Consider the following 25,251-nt stretch of genomic DNA (forward strand, 5'->3'; position numbering starts at 1 on the left):
ATAATTCTGCTTCTTGGCCAGATCTGTTCTCTTTTTATATCCTCACTCTTGGATAAAAACCTCACAATTTCCTCTTCTTTCTCATATATCCTGTTAGTTAGTTTCCTTTCAGTCAACTCCAACACATGGCAATCCCATGTAAAAGAGAACACAACACTGTCCAGTCCTGTCATACTCATGAATGCTGGCCTGCCTGAGTATATGATTGAGTGCCTTTCCAACATAGGAACTCATCTTTCAGCATTATATTAGACAATATTTTGTTGTGACCCATAGTTTTCTTTGGCTATATTTTAGAAACAGATCATCAGGCCTTTCTTCTTGGTTTGTTTTATTCTGAAAGTTACCACTGAAACCTATCTACAATATAGCCAAACCTGCTGGTACTGGAAATGCTTGTCATGTAGTTTCCAGTATCAGAGCAACACACAAGCCACAGTACAACAAACAGACATACTCTTCTTCTTTTTTGCTTTACCTTTCTCCTAGCCCTATTATTTGCTGATGGGGCACAACTCAAAAAGAAGAGAAACAGCTATAAACATCAATAGAAAACTGAAACATGAAATGTACAAAGTATGAATCTGGGAAAATTGGAAGATGTCAAAATTAAATGAAATGCATAAACATTGATATCTTAGGCATTAGTGAGCTGAAATGGACTGGTATTGGCCATTTTGAATCTGATGACCACATGGTTTACTATGACGGATATGACACATTGAAGAGGAATGATGTTGCATTCATTGTAAAAAAGAACATATCCAGATCAATCATGAGGTACAGTGCTGTATGTGATAGGATAATATCCATGCACCTACAGGGAAGCCCAGTTAATATCACTATTTTCAAATTTATGCACCAAACACTAAAGCCAGTAAGGATGAAATAGAAGAATTCTACCAACTTCTTCAATCTGAAATTGATCAAATATGCAATCAACAGGTATTGATCATTACTGGTGATTGGAATGCAAACGTTGAGCAAAGAGGAAGGATCAGTAGTTGGTAAATATGGCCTTGGTGATAGAAATGATGTTGGAGAAAGCATGATAGAATTCTGCAAAATCAATGAATTGATCATTTCAAATACCTTCTTTAGACAGCATAAGAGATGACTATGCACATGGACCACACCAGATGGAATACATAGAAATCAAATTCACTACATCTGTGGAAAGAAACGATGGAAAAGCTCTATATCATCAGTCAAAACAAGGCCAGGGAACAGACCGTCAATTACTCATATGCAAATTCAAACTGAAGCTGAAGAAAATGAAAATAAGTCCATGAGAGCCAAAATATAACCTTGAATATATACCACCTGAATTTAGAGATCATCTGAAGAACAGATTTGATACATTAAACACTAAAGAACGAAGACCAGAAGAGTTGTGGGATGACATCAAGAGCATCATACATGAAGAAAGCAAAAAGGCATTGAGAAGACAAGAAAGAAGGAAAAGGTCAAAATAGAAGTCAGAACAGACACTGAAACCTACTCTCCAGTGTACAGATGCTAAAGCAAATGGAAGAAATCAGGAGGTACATGAGCTGAACAGAAAATTTCAAAGATCAGCTAAAGAAGACAAAGCCACATATTACAACAAAATGTGCAAAAATCTGAAATCAGAAAACCAAAAAGAAAGAACATGCTCAGCATTTCTCAAGCTGGGGGGACTGAAGAAAAAATGTAAGACTTGACTTTCATTATTGAAAGATTCTCTGGGGAAATCATTGAAAGATGCAGAAAGCATCAAGAGAAGATGGAAGGAGTATACTGAGTCAGTTTTCCAAAAGGAAATGGTTAATATTCAACCATTTCAAGAGGTAGCATATAATCAAGAGCCAATGATCCTGAAGAAGGAAGAACAAGGCACCAGGAATTGATGGAATAAAAATTGAAATCTTTCAAGAAAGTCAGGCGGCTCAGGAGGCACTCACTCATCTCTGACAAGAAATTTGGAAGACAATATCTGGCCGACTGATTGGAAGAGATCCATATTTGTGCCCATTCCAAAGAGAGGTGCCCCAACAGAATGCAGAAATCATCAGACAATCTCTTTGATATTCTATGCAAATAAATTTTACTAAAGGTAATACAGAAATGGCTTCAAGCAAACATTGACAGAGAACTTCCAGAGGTTCAAGCAGGATTCAGAAGAGGCTGTGGAATGAGGGATATCATCGCTGATGTCCGATGGATCTTGGCTGAAAGCAGAGAATATCAGAAAGATGTTTACCTGTGCTTTATTGACTACACAAAGGCTTTCAATTTTGTGGACCATGACAAGCTATGGACAACATTGCAAAGTATGAGTATTCCAGAACACTTCATTGTTCTCATCAGAAATCTGTACATGGACCTAGAAGCAGTTGTTGGAACAGAACATGGGAACACTGAATGTTTTAAAATTAAGAAAGTTGTGCGACAAGGTTGTATTCTTTCATTATACTTATTCAACCTGTATGCTGAGCAAATAATCCAAGAAGCTGGATTTTATGAAGAAAAACATGGCATCAGGATTAGAGGAAGATTCATTAACAACCTGCGATATGCAGATGATACAACTTTGCTGAAAATGAAGAGGACTTAAAACATTCACTGATGTAGATCAAAGAGCACAGGCTTCAGTATGGATTACATGTCAACATAAAGACAACAAAAATCCTCACCACTGGACCAATAAAGAACATTCTTATCAATGGAGTAAAGATTGAAGTTGTCAAGGACTTCATTCTTCTTGGATCAACTATCAACACTCATGGAAGCAGCAGTCAAGAAATCAAACGACATATCGCACTAGGCAAGTCTGCTGCACAAGACCTCTTTAAAGTGTTGAAGAACAAAGGTGCACCTGACTCAAGCCATGGTATTTTCAATAACCTCATATGCATGTGAAAGCTGGGCAGTGAATAAGGAAAACCGTAGAAGAATTGATGCTTTTGAGTTATGGTGTTAGAGGAGAATATTGAAAGTGCAATGGGCTGCCAAAAGAACCAATAGATCCATTTTGGAAGAAGTGCAGCCAGAGTGTTTCTTGGAGGTCAAAATGCCAAGCTTTGTCTTTCATACTTCAGACATATTGTCAGGAGGGACCAGTGGCTGGAGAAGGACATCATGTTTTGTAAGGTGGAGTCTGAGAGAAAAAGAGGAAGACCCCCAATGAAATGTATTGGCCAAGTGGCAGCATCGATAGACTCAAGCGTTGCAACAGTAGTGAGGTTGGGCCAGGATTGGGCAGTGTTTCATTCTGCTGTGCATAAGGTTGCTATGATTCGGTACCGACTCAATAGCACCTAACAACAACAACAAAGCCTATCAATGGTCCCTGAAGTGGCACTGTAGGATAAGCACTGGACTGCTAACCACAAGGTCTGCAGTTCAAACATACTAGTCACTCTTAGAAACCCTTTACTAGGTTGCTGTGTGTTGAAACCAACTTGATGGCACACAACAACAACAACAAAATCTGTTAATATGGTCAAGTATTTCAAATGTACTGAAAAGTTCCTTTATATAATGCTAGAAATACTGGCTTGAGTCCAATTTTACAGAGTAGTGAATTGTATCAGAATTTTGGTAAGAGGGTAAAAAAGAGGAAGGGAAAAAACTATTCCTTTGATCCCATACTATCTTATTAAACTATTTCTTTCACTTCCATCTTTTAAATTTCTTGGCTATATTTGTTCTATACTTGATACTGCCACTGCCTATACCCCATTCATCCCATTGAAATTTTTATTTTGTCCTAGCCATATTTACTTGGTTTGCAACGGTTATTGTAGGTTTTCCATTTAGTGGAACTTTTTGGATATTTTATTTTGTAGCACTGCTGTGGGTGAGAAAGAGACACACCTACCTTTTTGAAGCTCTTTATTCCCATCATTTTCATGACTCATTTCAAGTTGGCTTTCCTGTTACCTGTCTGCCTCATTCCTTCCACTCACCTCTACTACATTCTCTTAGACTCCATCATTCTCTAGACATCCAAGTTCTCCAAAGGCTTTGATGTCAGCCTTTTTTTTAATCTATATGTTGTTGTTGTTAAGTGCCATTGAGTCAGTTTCTACTCACAGCAACCCTGTGTAGGGTTTCTGGCGATCAGCTGGTGGATTTGAACCACCGACCTTACAGTTCAAACTTACCTTGTGGTCCAGTACAATATCCCACAGTGCTACATACACCAGGACTCCTTTAGTCTACATAATCTCTCTGAATTACCTCTTCCAAACCAATGATTTAATGGTTTCTTTATACTAATGACTCAGAAATCATTTATGCTGGCTCTACAGATATGTAGAACAGAATTATTGATTGGAAGAAGTTACAGATGAGGAGAAAAGGAGGGATGTGTTTATAAAGGAGTATAATGAGAGACTTGTGTTGATGATAAAGTTGAGTATTTTCATTGTGGTTGTGGTTCTACAAGGCTATATATTTGATAAAATGATACACATTCTGTCAGCACTCGTTTGTCAGTTTGTTGTACTCTGGTGACTTGTGAGTTGCTGTGATTCTGGAAGCTATGCCACAGGTATTTTAAATACCAGCAGGGCCACTCATATGGACAGTTTTCAGATGAGCTTCCAGATGAAGACAGACTAGGAAGAAGGAGTGATGAACTACTTCCTAATATTTAGTCACTGAAAACCTTATGAATAGCAGAGAAACACTGTCAGATATAGTGCTGGAAAATGAGCCCCACAGGTTGGTAGGAAATCAAAATGCGCCTGGTGTAGAGCTGCCTCCTCAAAGTAGAGTTGACCGTGATAACATGAATGGAGTAAAGCCTGTGGGAGAAAAGCCCATAGGACCTTCATTTGCTGATGGGAGGACACAACTCAAAATGAAGAGAAACAGATATAAACATCCACTGAAAATCAGAACATGGAATGTACGAAGTATGAATATGAGAAAATTGGAAGTTGTCAAAAAATGAAATGGAACACAAAAACATTGCTATCTTAGGCATTAGTGAGCTGAAATGGACTGGTATTGGTCATTTTGAATCTGACAACCACATGGTTTACTATGCCAGGAATGACAAATTGAAGAGGAATGGTGTTGCATTCATTGTAATAAAGAACATGTCCAGATCAGTCATTAGGTACAATGCTGTCTGTGATAAGATAATATCCATGTGCCTACAGGGAAGCCCAGTTAATACCAATATTGTTCAAATTCATGCACTAACCACTAAAGCCAGTGAGCATGAAATAGAAGAATTCTACCAATTTCTTCTGTCTGAAATTGAACAAACATGCAATCAAGATGTATTGATCATTACTGGTGATTGGAATGCAATGGTTGGAAGCAAAGAGGAAGGCTTAGTAGTTGGAACATATGTCATTGGTGACAGAAATGATGCTGGAGATCGCATGACAGGATTCTGCAAAACGAATGATTTGTTCATTTCAAAAACGTTCTATAGACAGCATAAGAGACAATTATTCACATGGATTACACAGAAATCAAACTGACTACATCTGTAGAAAGAGACAGTGGAAAAACTCTATATCATCAGTGAAAATAAGGCCAGGGGCAGACTGTGGAACAGACCATCAATTACTCATATGAAAATTCAGACTGAAGCTGAAGAAAATGAAAACCAGGCCACAAGATCCAAAAGCAGACCTTGAATATATCCCACCTGAATTTAGAGATCATCTGAAGAACAGATTTGATACATTAAACACTAAAGACCAAAAACCAGAAGAGTTGTGGGATGCCATCAAGAACATCATACATGAAGAATGCAAAAGTTCATTAAGAAGACAAGACAGAAGGGAAAGGTCAAAGTGGATGTCAGAAAGGCTCTGAAACATGCTCTCCAGTTTAGAGATGCTAAAGCAAATGGAAGAAAAGAGGACGTATAAAAGCTGAATAGAAAATGTCAAAAGTCAGCTCTATAAGACAAAGTGAAATATTATAATGGAATGTGCAAATATCTGGAGCCAGAAAACCGGAAGGGAATAACATGCTCAGCATTTATCAAGTTGAGGGAACTGAAGAAAAAATTAAAGCCTCAACTTTCGTTATTAAAGGATTCTCCGGGCAAATTATTGAATGATGCAGAAAGCATCCAAAGAAGATGCACAGAGTCACTGTACAAAAAGGAAATGGTTGATGTTCAACCATTTTAAGATGTAGCATATGACCAAGAGCCAATGATACTAAAGGAGGAAGTCCAAGGTGCAAAGAAGGAACTGGCAAAGAACAAGGCACCAATAATTGATGGAATACAAATTGAAATCTTTTAAGAAAGTAAGGCGGCACAGGAGGCACTCACTCATCTATGTCAAGAAATTTGGAAGACAACTATCTGGCCGACTAATTGGAAGAGATCTGTATTTGTGCCCATTCCAAAGAGAGGTGACCCAACAGAGCAGACATCATCAGACAATATCTTTGATATCCCATATGAGTAAAGTTTTACTCAAGGTAATACAGAAATGGTTGAAAGCATACATTGACAGAGAAATTCTGAGTTTCAGCCGGATTCAGAAGAGGCCGTGGAACGAGGGATATCATTGCTGATAAGAGATGGGTATTGGCTGAAAGTAGAGAGTACCAGAAAGATATTTATCTATGCTTTATTGACTATGCAAAGTTTTTAATTGTGTGGATCATGACAAGCTATGGAAAACATTGCAAAGTAGGAGTATTTCAGAACATTTATTTGTGCTCATGAGGAATCTATGCATGGACCAAGAGTTAATTGTTGGAACAGAACATGGAACACTGAATGTTTTAAAATTATGAAAGGTGTGCAACAGAGTTGCATTATTTCACCATACTTATTCAACATGTATGCTGAACAAAAACATGACATCAGGATTGGAGGAAGACTCATGAACTACCTGCGATATTCAGATGATACAACCTTGCTTGCTGAAAGTGAAGAGGATTTAAAATACTTACTGATGAAAATCAAAGAGCATAGCCTTCAGTATGAATTGCATCTGAATGTAAAGAAACCAAAAATCCTTATCTCTGGACCAATAAACAACATTCTTATCAATGGAGAAAAGATTGAAGTTGTCAAGTATTTAATTCTTCTTGCATCAACCATCAACACTCATGGAAGCAGCATTCAAGAAATCAAAGGATGTATTGCATTAGGAAATCTGCTGCACAAGACCTTTTTAAAGTGTTGAAGAGCAAAGACGTCAGCTTGAAGACTAAGGTGCACCTGACCCAAGCCATGGTATTTTCAATAACTTCATATGCATGAGAAAGCTGGACAGTGAATAAGGAAGACCTTACAAGAATTGATGCATTTGAGTTATGGTGTTGAAGGAGAATACCATGGGCTGCCAAAAGAACCAATAGATCTGTTTTGGAAGAAGTGCAGCCAGAGTGCTCCTTAGAGGCCAAAACGACCAAACTTCATCTCTCATACTTTGGACATATTTTCAGGTGGGACGAGTTGCTGAAGAAGGATATCATATACGGTAGAGTGGAGGGTCAGAGAAAAAGAGGAAGTCCTCCAGCGAGATGGGTTGACAAAGCGGTGGCATCAATGGGCTCAAATGTGGCAATGATTGTGAGGTTGGCCCAGGAGCGGGCAGTGTTTTGTTCTGTTGTGCATAGGGTCACTATGAGTCAGTATGAATTCGATTGTACCTAACAACAACAACACACACATACCATATGGGAATCCTGGTATAGCAGTGTAGAATAAGTACTGGACTGATAACCACAATATTTATAGTTCAAACCCACCAGTCTCTGCACGGAAACCCTATAGAGAGTTGCTATGAATTGGAACTAACTTAGCAGCACTTAACAGCAACAACAATACATATACAGACACACATATAAATGAATTTATATATAATTGGTAGAATCAAAATTTGCTCTCTAGGTTGTTACCAGTATCAATTTCTTAATTTTGATATTGTAGGATTGTTGTACAAGACAATTACAATGGAGGATACTGGGGTACTTTCCAGTTTATTTCTTTGAAATGCTATATGGAGTCCTGGTGTGGCAATATAGGAAAGCCCTTGACCTCAAGGTCAGTTTGAACCCCAATGTTTACAGTTCAAAGTCATGGTCACTCTTTGAAAACCCTATACAGAGGCATTATTTGTCAGAACTGACTCAATGGCACTTAACAACACATCTATAACTATATCAAAATAGTTTTTAAACAAATGAATAGAAAAGAAAAATACATCAGAAATGTGGGAACCAGCATTTTAAATAGCTTTGTGAGATATAACTTATTATAGGTTTGTAGAATTGGACAAAATTGAATAAAATAAATTTGAGACTTCGGAAAAAGTATGAAAGCTGTCAGTGAGGTCATCTCTTTCAGAGGCACCAGAATTTAATACCTAGCTGAAGATACAGAACTTGTCAACACATGATATTATGAGTTAGCTAATCAAAATGACTGCAACAAGAAATATGTAAAAGTTATTTAAGGAATGAAAATGGAACAGCTTCCCTTCTTAAAAAATCATTTTGAAAAAACTTTTTTCCATCATTGTATGTCTTAAACTAGTTATGGAGAGAAAATTTGAAATAAAAAATGTTAGCAATAACTATTGGGAAAATAGACCCTGCCTTTAATCTGATAATATTGGATGAAAAGTTGTGTTAACTTATCAAATAATGCAGATGAACACAATGTTTTCCTTTTGCACAAACACCTGATAATTTCAAACACTAGACTAGTTATAATTTTCAGAGTTCCTAATATTATTTGTTGTGAAAATTACTTGTAGGAGTATCCATTTTTAGGCTGAAATTATTCTCAGTATTGTAACTCCTAGGCATATCCATCATGGAGTTACTGTTGGTATATGGGTGCTATACCCGCTGGAATTAACTGCAGTGTAAATATTTGCATAGCTGTATGGTGTCTTAGGGGAGCATGGTGGCTCCATATGATAAGCACTGAACTGATAACCACAAGGTTGTGGTTCAAGTCCAATAGCTGCTCTATTGAAGAAAGATGAGGCTTTCTGCTCTTGAAAAGATTTGAAGACTTGGAAACCTTATACAGGGTTGCTATGAGTCAGAATCGACTCAACAGCACTTAACAACAACAACAACAAATAGTGTCTTAAAATATGCAATGCAATAACTGATATTACACGCAAGTGTAATTTTACTGAAAATAAAAAATGGTTTCAACAATATATTGACAGGGTCTGCCAGAAATTCAAGCCAGATTCAGAAGAGGACTGTTTATTTGTGCATTTCTGACAATGCAAAGGCTTTCAACAGTGGATCATAACTGTCGCAGGCTGGGTTTTCTAGAGAAGCAAAACCAGTGCAACATATATATGTAGACATATATATGGAGCCCTGGTGTGGCACTGTGGGCTAATGTGCTGGACTGAAAAATCAATTTGAACCACTAGGTTGGTGGTTCAAGCTCACAAGTCACTCTTAAGAAACACTATACAGGGTCATTATGGATCAGAATCTACTTGATGGCACTTAAAAACAGTAACAACATATATATTCCATGTGGGAAGCATCCCTTCTATTGATTGGCTACTCATAGCAACTCTTCGTAGAGCTAACTGTGCCTGTATTAGCTTTCATCACCATGGTAATAAGCACAACCCAATTTCTAAACCTTTGAAAATCCTGTCATAGTCAAGTTGATACAAAATCCTAACCATTACATTCCATCCTTGTTAACTTGAAACCTATAAACTGTATGTTTAATCTCTAAATAAAGACAATGTGAAGTCCTACTTGTGCATAACATAACATAAATAAAACACCTAGAACCAAAAATATACTAGCTCCACTTGCATCTCTTATGTCACAAATGAACAAAGCAAAATTATTTGATGCACACATACAAAACAAAACAATACATATATCCATTTATATGTCCAAACGGCACATTCTGCAAGCCAGCCTCCTGCCTGTAGGCGCACAGCCTTACTCAGTCCATGGGCTTAGAGTGCATAGCAGCTCTGTCTTTCCACACCAACACTTCTGCTGCTGTCTCTATTGTAGCTGCTTTTCCAGACAGGGATCCCACACTCCACTTATGCTCTTCCTTCTTTTTTGCCCCTGGGATCCTCTGTTTCTGATATGATAGATAATGACTCCTTTTAGCTATGCACCTTCTACAATTATAGTTTTGACAATCACCATTAATCCTACTACCAATTAGTCACAATTGAAATCATAAAATCCTATCAGCATCACCCTGCACCCCTTTTCACCAGACCCATCTGGAAAAGAGGAAAATTATCCAGTGGGGATTCCCTCTGTCCCTCCTTCTAAACTAAGCACATTCATGAAAACTTGTAAGCCAGCCATTTATAGCCCCTCATTTTTTTATAATCAATGTCTAAATTGTCTGTGAGGTAATGCACTAGACTGCAAAGGCAATTTGAACTACAAGGTTGATGGTTCAAGCTCATCAACCACTCCTAGGAAACCCTATACAGGTCGGAACTTACTCAATGGCACTTAACAACATCAACTCAGTACACTGAGGAGACAAACATATGTCTTGATATGAAGCATCTTCCATTCTGATTGGAAATTTTGAGCAACTGCATCCATAATCAAAAGTCCAGTTCATCAAATTGCAGCAATTGATACTTGATCCCAATATCAGACATCTTTATCTTCATCTGACCACATTCTGGTCAACTCGTTCAAGTTAGGACACATGGATACCAGCTGCAAGTTTGGGAGTTCACACACACCTCCCTATATGTCAAAAATGCTGGCGTCTTCACTCTCAGCCCTGGCACCCATGGGCTAGGTCAGTGCCCATGGATTCAGGAGTTCACACAACTCCCTAAATTTCAGACCAGTCAGTCTTCCCTTTCTTTTTGTCATCTCAAGAACAACAAGTACCAATAGAACATGTCAAATTCAGCCTGTGTCTTCATTGTTGCATTTCCCCCAATTCCACTCACACGTAGACCCAGGTGGTCACCAGCAATATACATATATATGTACGGCTTGCTGGTTTCCTTTAACTTTCAGTCCTAGAAGGAAGTTTTCTCTGATGGACTGATTTTCCTTGCCTTGGTGCCTCCAAAACCCCAAACACCAAACTATCTGCTTTTTTCTCTGCTTTCTTTCCATCATGAATCTCCTATTCTCCCAGCAGTTCTAAGCTGTTCTACATGACTTTTCAAATGCAAATATGCCAACTCTGGGTAGGGCTCAGGATTTTACCTAAGGCCCCATACTCTATAAAGGCTTAAAGCAAAAAGCCTTTGTTTTTCAGGACAAATTCTAACTCCCCTTTCAGCAAATCCAATCAAGTATAGGCTGAAGGCGGGCGTACAAACTCCCTGTAATCATCAATTCAAATATTCATTTCCATCACCCATGTATGTCTATTTTACAACATCCATAATGCAGTCAAGCCCATGTTCTTTTTAAGTGCCATCCTGTTAGTACCGACTCACAGCAACCCTGTTTCCTAAAAGCATATGGTGGATTTGAACTGCCAACCTTGAGATAAATAACTTATTCTACAGTACTATACCAGGACTCCAGTCAAATACGTAAACCTTTTAAAACATTGAATTTCAGTTTTTTCTTCTCTCTTGGCCTAGCTCCATTCATATGTATATGGCATTTGGCCTCTGTTAGGGTGGATTCTAGTAGGCCTGGGCCCTGGATCAACCATCCTTCATATTCAGCTGGTCATTGGCTCCAGGCAACTCCGGAAGCTCCTGCTCTTGCTTAAATATTTTATTCCTTGCACCTTTGTTCTTTCTCTTACAAAACCTCATAATTTCATAAGTCTAGAGACTTTGCAATGAATCCTACTCACCGGGCCAACTGCTGAAACCAACTGGAAACCATGTCTGACTTCCTCTGAGTCCACATGAGGGAAAGAGGACCAAATTAAAAAATAAGCTCAAGGCTGATTGCTATGCAGTGTAGGTTATACATGACTCCACCCTATATGTTGTTGTTGTGAAGTGCCATTGAGTCAGTTCTGACCCATAGCGACCCAGTATAGGGTTTCCAAGGAGCAGCTGGTGAGCTTGAACCACCGACCTTGCAGTTCAAATGACTTTGCAGTCTGACGCATTAGCCCACAGCGCCATACCAGAACTCCTCACCCTATATAAGTACCTATAAAATTAGGCATAAGAAAGAACCAATTGAGAAAACTCACCCTTATGATTTTGTTTCTCTAGAACACCACTCTCAGTACCATATATCTTAAGCCAGGTTTTCCAGAGAAGTAAAACCACTGAAACATATATATGTATGTTGTTAAGTGCCATTGAGTCAGTTCCAACCAACTGCGACCCTTTATGGGTTTACTAGGAGCCTCTGGCCTCTGGTGAGCTTGAACTGCCAACCTTGCAGTTCAAACCCACAATGCCAGACCAGAAGAACTCTCTCTCTCTCTCTCTCTCTCTCTCTGTGTCTCTCTCTCGATATATATATATATATGTATATGTATATGTATATATATATATTTATATTGTTGGTATTGTTAAGTGCAGTCAAGTCAGTACAGACTCATGGGTCAGAACCAACTCGATGACACTTAACAACAACCACATTTATTAGAGAATCTTTTCAATCCTTGATCTGCCTATTTCATCTAGGCTTGTTTGCTAATTTTATTGACTCTTTCTTATCATGACTGTGACCCTGAAACATCTGACTCCTTTTGCCTATAAATTCATCGTCCCCTGGTGATACCAGATCTCTAAGATGAATACACATAGGTAAATTTCTCTCTTTACATGCAGAAGACCTGGTTTGATTCCCAGCAAGAGCATTTCATGCACAGCCACCATCTCTCTGTGAATCTGAGTTCTCCTGTTGCTGTGATACTAAACAGGTTTCAGTGGAGCTTCTAGACTAAGAAAGATTAGGAAGAACAGCCTGAGGAACTACTTCTAAAAATCAGCTATTGAAGCCCTGTCAATCACAAAGGTCTGATGAATAACCAATCATGGCAGCATTTTGTTCACTTGTACTCATTGATTCCTTATGAGTCCGGGGTGAAACAAAGGCAGCTAACAATGTTTAGGATAGAATAACCTGTGTTATTCCTGCTTTGTTTAAAGGTGGGAAGACTGTACCCTGCAACTGTGGCTAAGGAGCCACAATCTGGGCTTGATCCTTCCTTCTCCACTGCATGTGCTACCCCTTAACAGGTGGCACTGCCTCTTGAGTAACCCTCAGTATGGACACTGCTCTCATGTCCTCTTCTCCATTTCTCCATGTCCTTGAGCTTCTCTGACATCACTCTGCTGACACCAGTGGTCCTGAGCAAGCATAGCCAATTTTGTGCCAGCAGTGGGGGAGCAGATGAGCATCTTCACAGGACAGTGTGGGAATGTGAGATAGAACACAACTCCAAAGCTCTTGCTCTCAGCCAAATTCCATGCTGTGCATGCAAACTTATTCAACCTTGCCAGCTGTTGCCCTCCAGGTCAGAATCAACTCTCTCTGCCTAGCATTTTTCTTAGTCTTGATGTCAGCTTTTCAGATTTATTCTTAAAAAAAAAAAAAAAAGTCTTCATCATTTACAGTGTTGAACTAAAAGGAGTAAGGTACACAGTCCACAAGGTCTGATCAGGACTCAAACATTCACAAGCAAATGACTTGGATTGAATTTGTTTTGCTAAAGCTCATTGTTTAATTTGCAGTCTGTCATCTATTTCTATAAGGGTAGGCACCTTAACTTTTTTTTTCTCTCCCATGTTTCTTTCTTTTCTCAGCCACTGAAGGGAAGAAGTCGATTTATTTCTATATCTTTAGTAATTTGCGCATTGTGAGCACTCAATAAAACACCGGGTTTTGTTATTATCGTTTTGTGGGTTGTGAGTGATTGGGGAAAAGTAATGATTTAACATGATAAAGGTTAAATGGTTGATGTAATTCACAAACAAGATGTTCATCTGTGGAGGTGTTTCAGTCTTGCATTCATTTTGCTGCAGATTTAGGAAGGTAATACGCTCAGTAAAGGCAAGAAGAATCCAGAGGTCATAGCAATTTAGAAGCGTGGAAGAAATTGATCATAGAAACATTGGGACTGTTATCAGAGTTCTCTGCAAAAGTCAGAGAAAAAGATAGAATCCAATTTACTCAGATCAGTTGATAGGATTGTGGGATCTCAGCAGATTGACTGTAGGAAAAAAAAAAATAAGAAAAACATAACATAATAAAACTAAACACCTCAGCAACACCTTGTACCTATTTATCATCCAGACTTTTTCTGGATAATTAGTGAGTGGGCAGACCTCTTTCCTTAAGAAGGAAAGAGCAGCACCCCAAAATATCAGACATTGTTGAGAAGAAAGCCTATATTGATGTACTCTCCTCTTCTTAACCAGTTCCACTACAGGTCTGTATGGATTTGAGATGATGAAGCAGTTTCTCCAAATAATTTCTTTGGAACAGGGTAGGGTAACCTCTCCCCTAATCCCAAAGTAGATAAGAAAGGATTTTGCATGTTAGAAAACTTTCCAATCTCTAAAATTCTATATCAATGTTCAAATGCCACTTAATGAAGCTATTAAATAAAACTGCTTCATGTTTGAGAGTGTTTTTATGACACACATTAAAAAATAAATTAAATGATTGGTATATACAATCAAGTAGAAGGTCATTACCCTCATTTGAACTACCAATATGCAGCAATTAATGGAGATTTCTCAGTTTCAAAATATTTTCCAAGAGCAAGAGTGAATTACTAATGGAAACATGATAGGTTCATTAATTTTTACTTGTACTGGGCTGGATTGTTATGCAATTTTTGAGGTCATCTTTAGAAACAAGATAACCATGTGTTCAAGGTACTAAGCCCATCCGCTTACTCTTGGTGTCCTAATTAACTTCCGTGTTAGTTTGATTAACACTGGCATTTATTGTTTCCTGATGGAAGGCAGCCTCTGTGGGAAAGAGCTTAAGTGAGTCACATTTTGTCAGCACTTGTGGAAGCACAAGGTTTTATTCTTAGTGGTACCAAGATTGTTCTTCAGGGACTTGAGATACATGATTTTTGTCAGTTGTGTTCTATAAAGTATGTGTTTTCTCTTATTTCTTCTCAAATGACAAAGCAGAATTATTGCTATGTTTCCATGAAGAAAGGTATAAGTAATCACACACATAAAAAAAATGAGTTATCTTATTTATACTCAGTTCATTACACAGCATATTTTATACATCAGTGATTTCTTAGTTCCTTGACTATGTTCAAGGTCTTTCTCTCTTCATCTCAGCCATTTAGCAGCCCCATATTGACATGATTTATATATATTCCACCTTCAGAACCAAAAGTATATGACCTCTACTTTAGCAAGCAATATAAAGTAGAGGGTCGGTGAAAAACAGGAAGAACCTCAATGAGCTGGATTGATTCAGTGTCTGCAATAATGGGTTAAAGTATATGAATTATTGTGAGGATGGATGACACAGAACTGAGCAGTGTTTCATTTTGTTGTATGTAGATCACTGTGAATTGGAACTGACTTGGCAGTGCCTAACAATAACTATATGATCTCAGTGGCCTCTTCCCTTGCAGCTAGACAGAGATGTTCAGTGCTGCTAGAGTGAACTGGAAGGCACTGAAGATTATTTTAAAGGCCATTTAAATGTTACACAGAGAATAAATATGATTCTAAACCACAAATGTAGTGACGATAAGGGGAAAGATAAGAGTAATAAAGATTATATAGACAGAACCGACAGAAACTGTTTGGAGAACCAATGTGGGGATTGGAGGAAAAGAGATATATTCGTTTACTATTGTTGCATAATATTACCCCAAATGTAGCAGCTGAAAGCAGCATACATTTATTATCTCATAGTTTCTGTAGTTCATAAATTCAAACATTGCTTACCTGGTTTTCTGCCCATGGTTTCATAAGACTGAAATCAAGGTGTTGGCAGGGCTGCATTCTCACCAGGAGGCTTATAGAAGGATCCACTTTCCAGCTTCCTCGGGTTATTGGCAGGATTGATTTCCTTGAAATTACAGACTTGGTAGCTTGATTCTTCGAAGCCAGCAGCACACAGAGTGCTGTTGTTGCTTCTAGTCTCTTATTTCAAGGAAGTCCTGGAACTTCTTTAAATGGCTCATCTAATTGACACTTCAATCCAGGATTATCTCCCTTTTCATTAACTCCAGTTAACATATTAGTGACCTCTATAGCGTAGTGGTTACGAATCGGGCTGCGAACCTTAAGGTCAGCGGTTCGAAACTACCAGCCGCTCCGCGGGAGAAAGATGAGGCTTTCTACTCCCGTAAGGATTTACACCCTCGGAAACCCTGTACAGGGTCGCTATGGGTCGGAACCGACTCGACGGCACTTAACAACAACAACAACAATGTGGTGCTGTGGGTTAATGCACCAGACTGCAAAGCCCTTTGAACTTCAAGGTCAACGGTTCAAACTCACCAGCTGCTCTTTGGAAACCCTATACAGGGTCACTATGGGTTGGAACTGACTCAATGGCACTGAACAACAACAATAACAATTATTTCTGTAAAATCCCTTTTCCACATTCTATTGGTATAAATCACAGATTTCCTCCCACATCAAGGCGAGGGAATAACAAAAAGATATGTGCCGGGGTCTGCCCTCGACACAGTTGTGTTGTTCACGAGTGTTTGGTTCACGAGGAGGGGAGATCCAGCGGCGATAGGGATAGCAAAAGAATACACAGACAGACAGAAGAAGGGAGACAATGAGGCACCCCAAAGCCAGGGTGGATACATCACTGGTGGGCAGGCTTGGGAGTACAGGCATCATGGCCTCTGCAGGCAGCAACTCACTGCCCTGCAATCTTCACTGCATGCCTTCCAACCAGTAATGCACCGCAATCTTTACTCCATGCCTTCCAACCAGTAATGCACAGCAATCTTTACTCCAAACCTTCCAACCAGTAATGCACACCTGGGGAGGCCCAGGCCTCTGCTTTATTTAGGGGAGGAGCTTCACACCTAGCTGGGAGAGACTCAGGCAAGGTACAGCTAACATCAGTACTTTTCCAGACATTCAGATAACTTTACATCATATTTCGCTGGTTCGAATCCCAGGCCAGCAACTTGGATTCTCAGGCCCAATTAACATCTCTATAGCCCCTGAGGTCAGTTGGGGGAAGGTGAGAGTTCTGCAGGAGACTCCCAGGTGAATGGGCTGCACCTGGAAAAGGGATTAGGGAGGATGGGTTCTTTGTCTATAGAACAAAGAACTGAGAAGTAGCTAAAATATTTTTAGTTAATCCTTTTGGAGAAAGGCTTGACCTTGCAACCTTTAGTCTTAGCTTTAGGAAAATATCACATTTATCTGTGGATTACCAAGAGCTCCATGTATTAAATTAATACATGTAATAATATTAAGATGAAAGCAATTTGCCATTAACTGCCAGTGGCCTCATTTGTTACAGTCAGGCCTATAGGGCCTCGAACCTCTGACCAGTCTTACACGGTCCGCAACAGATATGTACTTCAGTGAGGAGGAATCACATGAGTCGTCTTAAAATTCTGCCTACTGTGAATAAAATAAATACAGTTCTAAATATTTGATCCTAGATGACTGGGGAAATGTTGGGATAGCAGATGAATTTAGTTTTGTGCACACTTTTATTGAGATGTCAAAAATGTAAGAAGAGATACCCAGGGGAAATTGAAAATATAAGATGGAAAAAAAAAATAGAGGTCAAAATTAGGATAATAATTGACAAACGTTAACATTAAAGTCAAGGAGTCCAATGGCACAGTGATTGAGCACTCAACTGATAAGCAGAAAGTCAGTGGTTCGACCCCACCAGCTGCTCCACAGGAATGAAATGTGACAATCTTCTCCCATAAAGACTTACAGCCTTAGAAATGTATGGGGCAGCTCTACTCTGTTCTATAGAATTGCTCTGATTGGCCTCATAACAACAGGTAATGATAATAACATCAGATTGGATTCCCTTGTTAAAAGACAAATAAAGACATGAAAGTACCTTGAAGAATGTCTACTACGTTAGCCCCCTACCCCACCACAAAGAAAAGGGAAAAGCAATTTGAAAGCTAAAGTAGAACTGATAATAGTAATGACTAGAAGAACAAGAGAAAACTGAAGAAAACAGGTGGTATATAGCATCGGGGCCAATGGATCTTAGACTTGAGTATTTATAAGGATTCCCAATGGAATCTTAGATGCATATTTTCAGGTCCCTCTCCTAGAATGCTGTTGTTATTAAGTACCATTAAGTCGGTTCCGATTTGAAGCTGAGTTTCTGAGAAGCTGTTCTTGTGTTTGAACCACCAACCTTGTGGTTAGCAGTCTAGTGGTTATCCTCCAGGGCCACACCAGAAATGCTGTAGTGAAGGCCATTAATCTACTTTGTTGACGAACTCATGAAGTGACTCCTAGTCAACACTATCAGAAATTTTGTTTCAGGGATTGGTAAAATGGAACCAGCATAAAATAAAAGGATTAACGTCTTTTTTGGAGAGTGTATCACAAAGTTATATTCTAAAAACTTCCTACAACAGACATCAAAGAGGTTTTTTTTTTTAAATGCAAATTCTTTAACTCTATTTCAAAGTCTTAGACAGACTTTGAATCTGAATTTTATAATAAGCTACATATAAGATTTTTATGCCCAATAATTTGGAGACTCAACTCAGCCTCTGAACTGGTAAAGAGCTGTCTGTTATTTTCAAGTACAGATGTTGAAAGTAAATATTTAGAAACATTTATAAAAATTTAGCATTGCTGTGACATCTAAATGTATGTCTCATTGTACAGGGCATAGACCAGATGGGGTGTTTTAATGTTCACATGGTGATTCACATGTGGTACTGTGTTACAATGTATTACATTTTAAGGCTAATTTATTGATGGTAATAAAAAATGCATGTTAATATACAAGAAAAATAATCATTTATATATTTATAACTTTAAAAACTAATTTTTAATCAACTCTACTTTAAGGTTTACCATTGTTAAATTAGTTAGTTAGTTAGTTAGTTCAGTGCCATTCAGTAGACTCCAACTCATAGTGACCCTACAAACAACAGAACAAAACAGTGGCCAGTCCATTGTCATCCTCACAATTGTTGTCATGTTTGAGCTAATTGTTGCTGCCACTGTGTCAATCCATCTTGTTGAGGGTCTTCCTGTTTTTCACTGACCCTCCACATTACCAACCATGATGTCCGTCTCCAGGGATTGGCCCCTTCTAACAATATGTCCAAAATATGAGATATGAAGTCTCCCCAACTTTGCTTGTAAATAACATTCTGACTCTACTTCTCCCAACACAGGTTTGTTCTTCTGGAAGTCCATGATATTTTCAATATCTTTCCACAACACTATAAATTAAATGCATCAATTCTTCATTATTCATAGTATAGTCCAACTTTTCCATGCATTTGAGGTACTTGAAAATTACATGGCTTAGGTCAAGTGTACCTTGGTCCTTACTGTGACATTTTTGCTCTTTAACCCTTTAATAGGTCTTTTGCTGGAGATATTTACCTAATGTATACGTTGTTTTACTTCTTGACTGCTGCTTCCATGAGCATTGTAATAGTTAGGGTTCTGTGTCAACTTGACTAGACCATGATTTCCAGTGCTTTAGCAGCTGAGATGTTTATTCCCATGGTGATGAAACCTAATGCAGGCATAGTTAACTCTGATGAGTGGGTATGAGCCGCTAATCAATTGAAGGGATGCTTACTTGGGGGTGTGGCCTGTTCCCAATATAAGGGACTCACAGGAAAGGCTTCTCTGTCTCTTCTGCTGGGAACCTGGGACTCTACAATTGTAAGCCATTTTCTTGATAATAAATACACACACACACATACACACATACATACATATATAGGAGTGTTCTGGTAGCGTAATGGATTACAAGTTGGGCTACTAACTGCAAGTTCAGTAGTTCAAATCTACCAGTCACTCCAAGGACGAAAGATGAGGCTTTCTGCTCCTGTAAAGATTTATAGCCTCAGAAACCCTACACAGGGTTATTATGAGTTGGAACAGACTCAATGACACTTAACAATAATACATATATATGTTTCGCTGGTTTTGCGTCTCTAGAAAACCTAGCTTAAGACAAGCACTGATTATGAATCCAAACAAAATGAAGTCTTTGACAATGTCAATCTTCTCTCTGTTTATCATGATGTTACTTATTGGTAGAGTTGTGAGGATTTTCATTTTCTTTACAATGAGGTATAATCCATACGAAGGCTGTAGTCTCTGATCTTCACCAGTAAGTATGTCAAGCTCTCTTTGTTTCCAGCAAGAAAGGTTGAATCATGTGCATATCATAGGTTATTGATAAGTCTTCTTCCAATCCTGAAGCCTCCTTCTTCTTCGTACAATTAAACTTCTTGGATTATTTGCTCAGTGTACAGATTGAATAAATATGGTGAGAAGACACATCCTGGCATACACCTTTCCTGATTTTAAACTATTCAGTACCCCTTTGTACTGTTTAAATGACTGCCTCTTGGTTTATGTACAGGTTCCTCGTGAGCATAATTAAGTAAGTATTCTGGAACTCCCATTCTTTGCAATGCTCTCCATAGTTTGCTATGATCCACACAGTTGAATGTCTTCCTTTTGCATAGTCAATAAAGCACAAGTAAACATGTTTGTGGTATTCTCTGCTTTCAGCCAAGATCCATCTGACATCAGCAATCATATCCACATCCTCTTCTGAATCTGGCTTGGATTTCTGGTAGCTCCCTGTCTTTGTACTGCACAACCATTTTTGAGTCATTCCTGATTTAAATTTAAATAAATTAGGAGAATCTCTATTTTTAAATTATAGAATGCAAAATAAGATTAAACATTTTTCTCAAGAAAAGACACACCTTTTCTAAATGCAGTGGTAATAGCAAGCCAAATGATGACAATGGAGCTGACTCTAAACAAATGAAGATCAACAGAATCCATGCTATTTTTACTATGAAGTATATACAATTCCTTTTATATAGAAGTTAGTGTTGTCATTATGATAATGAAGTACTAAAACTGATGCATATTATTTCAAATAATGTACTGACTAATGAAGCGATAAAACCATAAATGATCATGAAGAAATGATTTCAAACCAAAAGAATAATTTGAAAAAATATTTAATTGATAAAAGAAGATGTTAAATAACACTCATTTAAGCATTAGTCTTTGAAGTCTTCTTATAAAGTTGCACTTTAGTTTGTAAAGACTAACGTAAATCTACATGGATTCCCAATGTAAGTTAAAGACTTAACCAGAGATGTTCGCTTGAAAAGACTGGGTGAATATGGGGCAAAGGTGGTAGTTTAAGTACCACTTTCGAATAACACCATCGCTCAAAAATTAGAAACTTGATGGCAAAAAGGACCAGCATCTAGAGCAAATAAAGCTAGGAAAGAAGGAAACATTTTTAATTGCCACTTTTTGAATGCACAGCTATTGTCAATATGGCAATTATTTTAGTATGTTTACTGCTGTGGCTCTGTAGGTTAATGTTCTGGACTGCAAAGTCAGTTTGAATTGCAAGGTCGGTGGTTCAAGTTCACCAGCCATTCCTCAGAAACTCTATACAGGGTAGCTATGGGTTAGAACTGACTCAATGGCACATAACAACAACAACAGCACAATTATTCACACATGATGTGGAAAAGAAATAAGATACTCCTTTTTTAAAACTTATTTGCCAACAAACATAACTAACTTTAAAATATATAAAAATTATATGATGAAAGATTATTTTCTCAGCAAATGTGGTTTGGAATTTAAACTTTGTCGTGAAGCAAATTGCACAATTGCAGAGACAGGAAAACATTTTGGAACCAATGTTCATATTTCAGGGCTTGAGCCAAAAGTTCAGCTATGAGAAAATTATCAGTCAAACTAAATGAAAAGTTGTAACATAAAAAATGTGATTTGTAAGGCTAATAGTTTAAGTTTGAGACCAGTCTCCATTATTTTATTAAATTGGAAATGATCATAAACATATTATCATGCATGAGATTTATTGAGGGACAACCCCCATTGTGAGTGTTTGAATTAGAGAGCAAATTCGTAGTACATGCACAAGAGAAGAAACCCTTTTGGTCCCAGATTTCCAAAGATGTGACTTTTATAGCCAGGATTGATTATTTGACTTGGATCTCTGATATTTTTAATGATTTTAATATTTCCATATTTTTGATAGATACTTAAAGGGAAAAAAGTGAAATTTAGAAGGTTGAAAGAACAGAATTGCTAGTGACATGGTTTAAGAAGAATTCTTATTGAAAATGGTGGCTATCTTGATATTGCTCAACTCTGAAAAGTTAACAAACACCTTCATCATTTGATAGAACATTGTGAGTTCCAGAAAATGTTCAGACATATGAAATTTATGGTTCCAACTTCTAATATAAATTTAAATCAATGAATGATGAAGGACTGAAGATACAGTTTGAAAAAACAGTATAATTTACTTCATTTTAGATTAAATTTTAAAGCAAATATTCTAAACTTGCTTAAATTACTTAACATATTTTCTTCCATTCTTGCCATCATAGCTGTTTGAAACTAGTTTTCCTATGAAGACCGCCCAAAGAGTTCAAGGAAAAATTCTATTGTCTTTTAATTCTATTTTTCTATGACCTTTTGCAAATCTTTGGTCATCAGTACACCTCAGATTGAAACAAGAAGCTCATTTTCACTTTAAATACTTTTTAAATTAATGTTTATGGTGTTTCTTCAAAGGGTTTAATATGGCAAGTTGCTTTTTCACTTACATCCTTTTGTTCTTATAATTAGTTATGATTATAGAGCATTTCAAAATATTAATTATATGCACACTTTCAGTGTATTATGTATACTTTTGTAATTATTTCATTTTATCCTACTGTGTTTGTTCTGATTATATTTATTGAAATGTAATAAAAATGTCACTTTGTAATTAGCATGCCCTGGTTTATTATTTTTAATTATCCAATAATTCATATTTATTCAATTTTAGTGAAGTGTCCACCCACAGCAGACTGTAAGATGAAAACTGGTCCTTCACCACAAATAGTTTGAGAATCGCTGATCAAGGGTATTACATAAGGATTCATAGAAGAGGTTAAAAGGTGGACAAAATAGAGAAGATTAGAGATAAGTAGTCAGGATGAAAGTGAAGAACAGGCTTATGAAAAAAATAAGTGTAATGGAAAAGGAAAAAAGATAGAGTCACAAAGTGGAAGCTTGAGTTCATCATTGCCAATCTAGTATTTTCCAAGGTATTTCAAGGTTTCAGGAATTGTCATACTTAAGGAAAACTATGAAAGAATGATAACAAAGTCTATTGATATAGAAGATGGAATTAGTTTGATAAATGTGGCAATAACAATGACAATGCTTACACTTGAGTTAAGTAATTCTTATGCATCATAAAAAGAAAATGAGGATTTTGGAGGAGTGGTCCTAGAAGTAAGTAAATCATGAAAAGAATGAGGGGAGAAATTTAACCAACAGATATCATACATTTCAAAGGAAGAGGGATCGTTAAATGATCATGGTGGGATCTTGATCTAGAAAAGTCACCAAGGCATAAGAAGTAGGTTTCCTCTCCATACACAGTGAGTAGAAGTTAAAAAAGAACTGGCTTCCAATGGAAGATCTTCTGGAAAAAAATGGTACCTCCAGGAGAAAACTGTGCTTCAGTTTCAAGGGACTAGACCAGAATGAGAGGAAAAATATACAGGTTGAGGAAATTATGTTATTAGTGGTAAATTATTGTTGTTATGGTAAATTATTGTTGTTAGTGACTGTTGAATCAGTATGCAGAGTAGAACTTCCATAAGCTTTTTAAAGTTGTGTAAACAAATTATCAGACCTGTCTTCCAAGGTACCTCTGGACATGTTTGAATCTTCACTCTTTATGCTAGTAGTCAAACAATTAACTATATGCACCACCCAGGAACTATCTCACAGGAAGAGGGATTAGGAAAGACCTAAAGTTAATAACCACAAGGTTAGTAGTTCGAAACTACCAGCTGCTCCACGGGAGAAAGATGAGGCGTTCTGCTCTCGTAAAGATTTACAGTCTCAGAAACCCTGTGTCGCTGTGAGTCGGAAACTACTCCATGGCACATAGCCACCACCAAAGTTAATAAGTAAAAGGCCTAAAGGTGTGTTGGATTGGTTTGACATATTTCGTTCTTCATAAATATCTTCAACCATATTCAAGGATGGCTACCAGCATGAATAGGTGAAAAATGCTGGAATTCAAGAGAGCTAAGAAATCATGAGAAAATTTTCCAAAGGGAAAGGTTGAGTAGCAACACATTATCATTAGAAAATTTTGTTACTACGTGGTTGCTATGGGTCGGGACCGACTCGACGGCACTCAACAACAACAACAAATAGCATGTGACAAAATGATCACCCACTAAAGATGTCCACATCCTAATTCCCAAACCTGTGAATATGTTACTTACATGACATTGGTGATATATTCTGAGGTGGAAAGACTATTCTTGATTAATCACAAACCTCCTTATAAAAGAAAGGCAGAAGGATGGAAGCATAATTTGTGCTTGAAGGGATGATTGTTGGCTTTGAAGATGGAGGAGGGGGCAAACAAAGAATATCAGGTGTCTTCTGTTATTGCTATTGCCTGGTGCAATCCACAGGTACCCTATGCACAACAGAACAAAACAATGCTGGTCATGCATCATCCTCACAATTGTTATGTTTGAGCCCATTGTTACTGCTATGTGTTAATCCATCTCCTTCAGGGTTCTGCCTCTTTTTTACTGAGCCTGTTTTATCAAGCATGATGTCCTTATCCAGGTATTTATCTCTCCTGAAAATATGTCCAAATCATAAGAGACTAAGTCTTACCATCTTCTCTGCAAAGGAGCATCCTGGCTATACTTCTTCTAAAACCGATTTGTTTGTTCTTCTAGCAGTCCATGGGAGTTTCAATAGGCTTCTTCAGCACATCTATTCTCTTCCTTATTCATTGTCCAATTTCCCCATGCATATAGACAATTGGTAATACTATGGCTTGGATCAGCCGCACGTTGGCCTGTTTTTTCTTTAACACTTTAAAGAGATGGTTTGTCACAGATTTACTTAATGCAAGACCTCATTTGAGCACTGATTATGGATTCAAGCAAAATGAAGTCCTTAACAACTTTAAGTGGCTTCTAGATGATGGAAAAGGTAAGGAAATTAATTCTCCTTTACAGCCTTTAGGTGGAATGCAATCCTGCCCACACCTCGATTGCAGTTCAGTGAAACCATTTCCAAATTCTGACTTCCAGAACTATAAAATAATAAATTT

The sequence above is a fragment of the Chrysochloris asiatica genome, unplaced genomic scaffold, assembly GCF_000296735.1.
Source record: "Chrysochloris asiatica unplaced genomic scaffold, ChrAsi1.0 scaffold00274, whole genome shotgun sequence".
NCBI lineage: Eukaryota > Metazoa > Chordata > Mammalia > Afrosoricida > Chrysochloridae > Chrysochloris > Chrysochloris asiatica.